Source organism: Sorex fumeus, unplaced genomic scaffold (assembly GCF_029834395.1).
Source record: "Sorex fumeus unplaced genomic scaffold, SorFum_2.1 ptg000014l, whole genome shotgun sequence".
NCBI lineage: Eukaryota > Metazoa > Chordata > Mammalia > Eulipotyphla > Soricidae > Sorex > Sorex fumeus.
This window is the reverse complement of record NW_026606071.1, coordinates 13455182-13463074: the sequence shown is the minus strand read 5'-3', so window position 1 is coordinate 13463074 and position 7893 is coordinate 13455182. Positions and strand designations below refer to the sequence as shown.

General features: G+C 42.5%; 1 protein-coding gene across 1 annotated transcript in view; it reads left to right on the top strand.

Moving 5' to 3' along the window:
- Positions 1-2378: 2378 nt before the first annotated feature.
- The window catches only part of STK17B (serine/threonine kinase 17b), a 37425-nt gene continuing 31910 nt past the window's right edge, over positions 2379-7893 (top strand). The window contains exon 1 of the mRNA XM_056111905.1: positions 2379-2613. The gene's annotated coding sequence lies outside the window, so the exon portion shown is untranslated. The remainder of the gene's footprint in view (positions 2614-7893) is intronic.

The following is a 7893-nucleotide window of genomic DNA, read 5'->3' as shown; positions in this document are numbered from 1 at the left end:
TGGTGAATGAGCTGGTGGATTGGGCATCTTCCCTGAACAGAATGTGGTGAACATTGTGGCATGATCTGATAAGATCACAATGCCTGGTCACATGTGGCCATTCATTTGGAGTGATTAGGAGGGACTATTATAGCAGTTTGCTAGGGCCGCCATAACAAATACCACAGACTGGGTGACTCAAATCACAGAAATTAATTTTCTTACAGTTGTGGAGGCCAAAATTAAGAGCCAGGTGTCAGCAGATTTTATTTCTGTTGTGGTCTTTCTCCTAAACTTGCATTATGGTTCCATCTCAGAGATTGTTTTCGTGTGGCTGTTCTTTATTCTGCTTTGTATCATAACTTCTTCCTCTTGGAATAGGGCTCATAATTTCATTTAGTGTTTTTGTTTATATGAGATTTTCATATTTATGTTATCTTTTCAAAGGCACTGTTGCCAAATAGTCACATTCTATTGGGGATTAGGACTTCAACATATAAATTTGGGATAAAGGTATACATTCATCCCATGACCACCACCATTACTAGTCAATATGTGGTATTCAAGGATCAACTTAATGAACTGTGTGATCAGAGGCAATGGCCACAGTGGTCACATGGGGAATTCCTGCTCACTGAAATGAGAGAAAGAATATGCGTCTTTAAACTGACTATGAATGACTTTAAGTAGATGAAATGGTATGAAAGGACATGTTGGCTGCTTAATTTTATTGCAGACACAGATGATAGTCTGCTATTAGCAACATGGATTTCTTGTTTGTATAACCACTGTGCCTGAGACCACGCACAGGTGGCTAACTGTCCTTGGATACCAAACACCAACAGGGATTATCTGTCTACCTAGAGGCAAAAGAGAAATACATGAATAGTGCTGAATCTAAGACTATGGCCAATGAGGTGATCAGGCTGGAAGTAGAAGGTATAACTCAGCAGTGGAGATTTCTGATTTCTTGTGAGTGTAACATGTCTAATGTTGGATACTGAAGAATAGGCATTGATGAAGATGATGGTGGAAAACTGGGGTAAAGGCAGTCAGGAAAGCACAAGATACAGAATAATTGGTTAAAACAGAGGACTTGCGACCAAAGAGGACTTGGTTCAAAGAGCTGAGGGAGAATGGTCTGCATCCAAGTGTGAGTGGGGCTGGGTTAGTGACAGAATGAAAGGCAGATTGAATATGAAAACATTGCTAAGAGTTGGTGACAAAATTGTTGAAGTTGACCCAAAATCACTATGATGCAATCCTATGGTTCCCTAGGTCACCCATTCCAGTAGTTTCATTGGATTATGAACTCTTCTATAAGGACAGCTGAAAAGTCCATTTTTTTTGTTTCTAACTTTAAGTTTCTCATTTCAGTCCAATTGTTAGCAACAAAAAGCTAGGTAGAAATAATATTCTCCATGTGACAGGATTAGAAGATGGACACATTAAATTGAGATGAGTCAATTAAGCAACAGACAGACTTCATCAAACATCCATGAAACATTTTACGCATTGATCTTGGGAAAGAAAGAAAAACAGATAAAATAATAGAAATTTTATTTGAGCTATCAGGATAGGATTTTTTAAAAAAATTTAAAGGTTGACTTGTCAACCTCCAAATAACTTTTCCCAAGAATCTATAGAAAATAAACTTTGCGTGTAAATTTCAACGTTTCTTTCTTTCTTTTTTCAAGGGGTAATCCATTCTAAATTGACTGCTTGGAACCTTTACCTTTAAGCTTAGCATTCCCTCCGCAAATTCAACAATTTGCGATGGTCCCATACTAGGGTGTCCCACACACAGCCAGGCCTCGGTAAGGACTAAATTCGCGAAGCGGAGGTCAATGGTGAGATCCAGGTTTAGCAAATTCCGGAGCTAGGGTGAATTGTCAAATTGTAGCAAAGTGCATTTTTGTTTTTTACCGTTTGCAGCTAGGTAGAAGTCATAGGGAATACACAAAAACAATGTCCGGCAGCTGGTCTTCGGGACTGAGTTTCCCACATCTGAGACTTTCTTTCCAATTCCAGATTTTCACACCTAGAGGCCCCCAACTGTGAAGGCTGGGAAGGGCCGCCTCAATTCAAGCCACAGTCGGGCCTGCCGCGGGGGGCTGAGCCTGCCTCCCCCTCTCCCTGGCAGCAATTACGCCGACACTCCACCTGCTGAGCTACTCGGCTCAGCCTCGGGCGCACCCAGCGCCGGCCACACCCTCTCACCGCTGGGGCCCCGCCCCTCAAGCACGCGCCTCGGGCCCTTGTCCCGCCTCTCCCTTCACGTGACAACGTCTCTGTCTCTCCGGCACGCTAGGATTGGTCCTCTCCGCCGAGAGGGTGGGACCTACCAATTAGTACTGCCCCGCCCCCCCAACTCAGCCCAGCAGTTTTCAAACTTCAACTGTAAGTTGTGGTCACCGTGCCGGCTGCCGTCTCCGGGAACCACCTCACCGGGGGACAGGTCAAAACTCTCGGCCGCTGGACGAAGAGGAAAAGTGGGTCCAGCGGCGTTCGGAGCTCCCCCGCACCTCACCGGCTTAGCATTGGAGGAGGCGTCCGGGCTTGCCCGCGGCGTGGGGCGGGACAGGAGCCCCCCAAGGCGGGGGCATCCCACCGAGAACCTGCTGCTGCCGAGCGGTCAGTATCTTCCGCGTCGCGTGGCCGCGGCCTTGGCTGGCTGGGCTGGGTGTGCATTGCCCCTTCGACTTCCCCTCCTCCAATTAGCCCTCTTGAGTTTATTAACCGAGACCCCATATACGGGGAGGGGGTGGGGAGGTGGAAGGCGTGGCAGGAATCCAGAAACTGGAGGCGAATCCCAAGGCCTCTCGGACCCCGCACTTGGCGGAGATGGGCGGCCCTGCTGGCGCTGTTCTGGCCAAAGAGTCGTGTTTCCTCGGTTCTCTAGGTTCGGCGCAGGGGGAGGCAAGGAGGGGTGCCGTAGGTGCTCCCGGCACCGTGCTCGTCTCGGAGTGCGAGGTTGCGCGTGGGGGGGGGGGGTCTGAGGGTGCTGCTGGCTCGCGAACCGGACTCTTTGCTTTGCTTCGCTTTCTTTTTTTTTTTTTTTTCCTGGTGCGGTCTTTTGGTGGGGGGTGGCGGTGGAGGGGGGCTCCGTTCGGGTCCGGCTCACTCCTCGGGACCCGCTCACTTCGCGTCGCTGCTGGTCCTCGTGGCCCTTCCCCCCTAGTTCACAGCCGCCCGTGTGGGCACGGGAGGGACCGAGTGGCCTCTGCGCTCGCGCACGCGTCCTGCTGGCTGCAGCCACCCTCGGTCCGGGGGGAAGTTTTGGTGCCTGTCCTGCGAGGCAGTGGCAGCGACGGCCTGCCTGGGAGCTGTGTCTCCGGGTCAGGGAATGGAGAGGACGGGTTGCAGCTGTTGGGTTTTCAGCGATCTGATATTTTTTTTTTTTTTTTTTTTGCGCCGTGTAAACAGACCCTCCGAGTCTTTATTGCACCACCCGGTGCTCGGACCCGACCGTACAGTTGCAGGACGGCTTACAGCCGTTGACAGTTTGCTCTCGGGCTCTTTGTTTTACCGTAGGGAGCAGCGCATCGTTTGAATTCCCTTCGAAGGCGAGTAGGGGAAAAGTTGGAAAAGACTTGGCGGCAGCTGCCGACTGACTTTTCGTTCGGCCGGCCGGTGGGACGGTTCCTAAGGAAACCCTTTGGCCATCGATTTGCACTTTGCAATGACGGGGGTGGGGTGGGGGAAATGCCTTGAAGTCCAACCACAGCCTGATCAGATGTCAATAACGCTACGTCAGGGTATTGCATTCACTGATTGTTTGTTTTCCTACGTAATGTTTACATCTGTGGTACTGGTGATACGCCGAGCCCTGCAGTCACGTTTGCTGTGGTTGCAGCCCCTTTAAGTCCTCTGGTCTGCGCCTCCGTGCGCAGACAGCGGCAGGCAGGGTCCCGGGCACCGCAGCATCTGTAGCCTGGCATTTGGAGTCCCAGAGCAGGTTTTCTTAAAGGAGAAGCTGGTAAAAACCCTTTCTCGAGATTACATCATGTTTGAGTTTTAGAGTGAACTGTCCAGGAGTAGTTTTCAACCACAGCTCCTAAAATGTTTCATGAATATTAAACACATCAGATTATATAATTCTGAAAACGCTTGCCCCCCAGAAGCATTGTCCTAGTTTAAGACCCGTCGTCTTCACTCCGTATCCTCTTCTGAGTTGAGAACTATTTGGTTCTTTCCTCCCCCCCCCCCCTTTTTGGTTAACATTTTATTCAGTAATTAGAGTTTTTCTTAGAGGCTGCTTTATTTTTGAGATGTATACACATTTTAGGTCATTTTCCTAAAGATCTAAATTTCAAGTGATCAAGAAGGTACTGTATTTAAGTTTTATTTACTACATAAAGTTTGTGTAATTCGAAGGGGTGTTTTTTGGCATGTGGATAAAAAATTTGCAGTGTCTCTGGGCCCATTGAATCATGAATTCCAGTTTGGATTATTTAAAGGCCACCAGACAAAGTTGATCACTGCTCTAGAACATTAGTAATAAATCCGAAGAAGATACAGGCATTTCGTAGCATGTTTTTCATCAATTTAATATTTTAAAGCTTGCACAATATTTTATGGGTGTTAGGGAAACATTTAAACGTTTTAAAAGCTTTGTTTTGAAGCCTGTAATTAGGAGAGCATTTCCTTATTAAACTTTCCTTGTTTAAATCTTTGAGTCCAAAATTAAAACCCAGGAATCAAAATCAATTACTGACACTTTCACTTAGTTCTCAAATTGCCTTAAAATTGCATGAATTACATTATAGTAGATATTTCCTCTGCATAAAATGTGCAGGTAAGAAGAACAGTGTATCTTATAGAGGAATTTGAGTGATCTTTGTTTTTTAAAGCATTTTTTAATATTTTGAAAATTTGTTCTGTCAAACACTATATGCTTCCTACTTGGGAAAATATCAGATGTTTCATTTGCTTAGTTTTTCATGATATGACAAAATTCTATTATTTTAACTACTTCATATTCTTTGATAGACTATTATCAAAGGATATGTCTTTGAGTATTTTTCAACTTAGAAATGTATTTAGAAATTTACAAGGATATATTTTTATCAAAATATGTTTTGGTAAACATTACAATTTTCAAAGTACAATATACTAATTTATTAATTTCATTTATCTGGCCTTTTCCCCAAATACATTTCACTTTGACCTTGGCGAATTCCTCCAAAGAAGGCATAGTTATACTATAAGCACTTAACATTAAATTTTAGCAGTGAACTGGCAGTTTTATCTTTAATCTTCAGTGATATTTTGCATAATTGTTTATCAAAAAGTATTTCAGGGATGCTGTAAATAGATAGCACTTTATTTTACAACGCAAGCTAATCTGATGAATGATTTGCCTATTGTCTATAATATTTCCACTTTTTTTTCAATATCTTCCCATCCTTGTTGACATTTGTGGCTTCATCTCAAGGTAAAAAGAGATGACATGAGCCTTCACTGTTTGGCACAGAATCAACTTGCGTTTGTTGCCTGTAACTTTGGCCTTTGGATAGTACATACTACTGTGAGTGAAGCCAGTTAGCTGGCTTCCTGTTGTGATTTTCAAAGGCATATTTTCCAGCCAGACTTTCTGTTCAATTGTATTTAATACCCTACTAGTTAAATACAAATAAGGAATATAGTCTTTTTCTTGAAATTGAAAATCACCATAATTTCAATTCATACACTAATACTTTTACTCCTAATAATTGAATAATTAAAAATGGATCCTTCTGCCATACCAGCAGGAAATTCTTAGTTTTGATGGTTGCTTTAAACTCCAGTTTCTCTTTTTTTAGGAAAATGTGGTAACTATTCCAAGACAGAAGTGTTTTTCATTACCTTTCATATTTACTTTATGAAAATCTAGATTTATCAGTCCTTAATGGAACAAATGTATGAATTTTCTGACTGAAGTAAACATTAAAGTATTCATGTTCTTAGGTGAATTGCATGAGTTATACTGACATGAAAGCAGGTGACCTCATCAGGAAAAATAGGGAGATACAAAATAAATTTTGTTGGTATTATATAAGAAAAAGAAAAGTTTACCAAGCTTCTAGACATTTGCTAAACTTCTGTCAAACCTATGAAGACACAAGCTGAACATAAAATTTCTTATAGCTTTATTTCATGCTATATATAATTTTGTTCATCAAAGATCTTTTTAAATTCTTACCAGATGCCAGACATCTTCCTGGGAATTTAAGCACCAAAGTAAATGGTTGCTACCCTTTAGATACCAAACATAATTATAGTGTGACATGTCCCATGTTGAGATAAAGAAATATGGCAGAGATTATAATTGAAGCATAGGGAAAAGGAACTTAACCCAATCTCTGGAGTCTTCAGCAAAAGTAATGGGAGATGACATTCTGTGTTGAGATACAGCAGGCAATAAGAAGAAAGCCATTTAAAGAAAGATAGAGTGTTTCAGAATGAAAAGTACTGAAGATGTGAAACCAAAATTTGACACTGAGTGTGGCAGGAAATGAATCCTGGCTTTAAGGGCCTTTGTGTATCACACTTACATACTCCAGTTTTTTTGGTATGGGGGAGTTAATGAAGGGATCAAAATAGACAGTTTAATTCTCTAGATATCTTCATTTGGCCTATACTAATTTTGCATGTCTGTAGGCTGGAGCACAGTAGGGCGTTTGCCTTGCCCAAGGCCAGCCCGGTCTAGCTGGGTTCGATTCCTCCACCTCTCTAGAGAGCCCGGCAAGCCACTGAGAGTACCTCACCCGCAGGGCAAAGCCTGGCAAGCTACCCGTGACGTATTTGATATGCCAAACACAGTAACAACAAGTCTCACAATGGAGACATTACTGGGCTCACTCGAGCAAATTGATGAACAAGGGAGGACAGTGCTAAAGTGCTACAGTTCTTGGGGCCAGAATGAGCCCAGGGCCTCACATATGCTTTACCACTGAGCTACATCCCCAGCTGAATATTCTATTTTTATAGAACCTTTTTCTTTGATAATCTTGAAATAAATATGGTCGTCGATTGCCTGGAGCAGGCCCCAGTAACGTCTCCTTCATCCTAGCCCTGAGATTTTTAAGAAAGTGCCATATGGTCAAGACTTTTTAAATAGACTATTTTGTGAGACTATGGGACAGTTTGTTTTACTTTTTAGCTCATTGCATTTGCTTTCTCCTAAGTCAGTGCCTTAAGATTAAGCCTGCCATTTCCTTGTGCTTTTCTCCTCAGTGACCTACATTTGAATCCTTATTGTAATTATCATGAGTTAATGAAAAAAATCTTTGAAAATAGATTTGAGATATTATAGTTCCCAGTAATAATGCATTATTGAAAGCTTAGTTGCATTTTACCTTCTAATACCCGCATATGATTGTGTATCAGCACAGACCACACACACATACACAAATTTGCCTACAAAATTCTTTAAGATATTTCTACTAATATTGAAATTACCTCAAGTGAGCTGAGACATATGGTAATTTAAAAACGGTTACAGGTCTGTGAATGAAGTGTAGTAAAATACAACATAAAGTCTGGAGAATGTTTGTTGAAGGTAAAGAGAATCTGATGGGAAACAGGAAATGTCTGTCCAAGGAGAAGACAAGAGAGTTGACTGATAATATTCATGTATCCACGATGCTTGGGGCAGGTTCTGCAGACAAAGGTAGTCATGCTCTCTATGGTCAAGGAAAGGAAATGAAAGACAAAAATTCTAAACTGAGGCAACTGGTTTAAGTGCTGTTAATAGGAGGAAATGCACTTTATGGATGCTATATGCCTACTATGTAGCTGTTTGTAATACAAATATATAAACCTCAAGTAGGTAAGTTTAAAGTTCAATCTTCAAAAATATGCCAGCTTTTGATTTTGAGACATGGTAGCTGTTGTAGCATATTCAGTGCCAGGTGAAGTATAACACAGTGC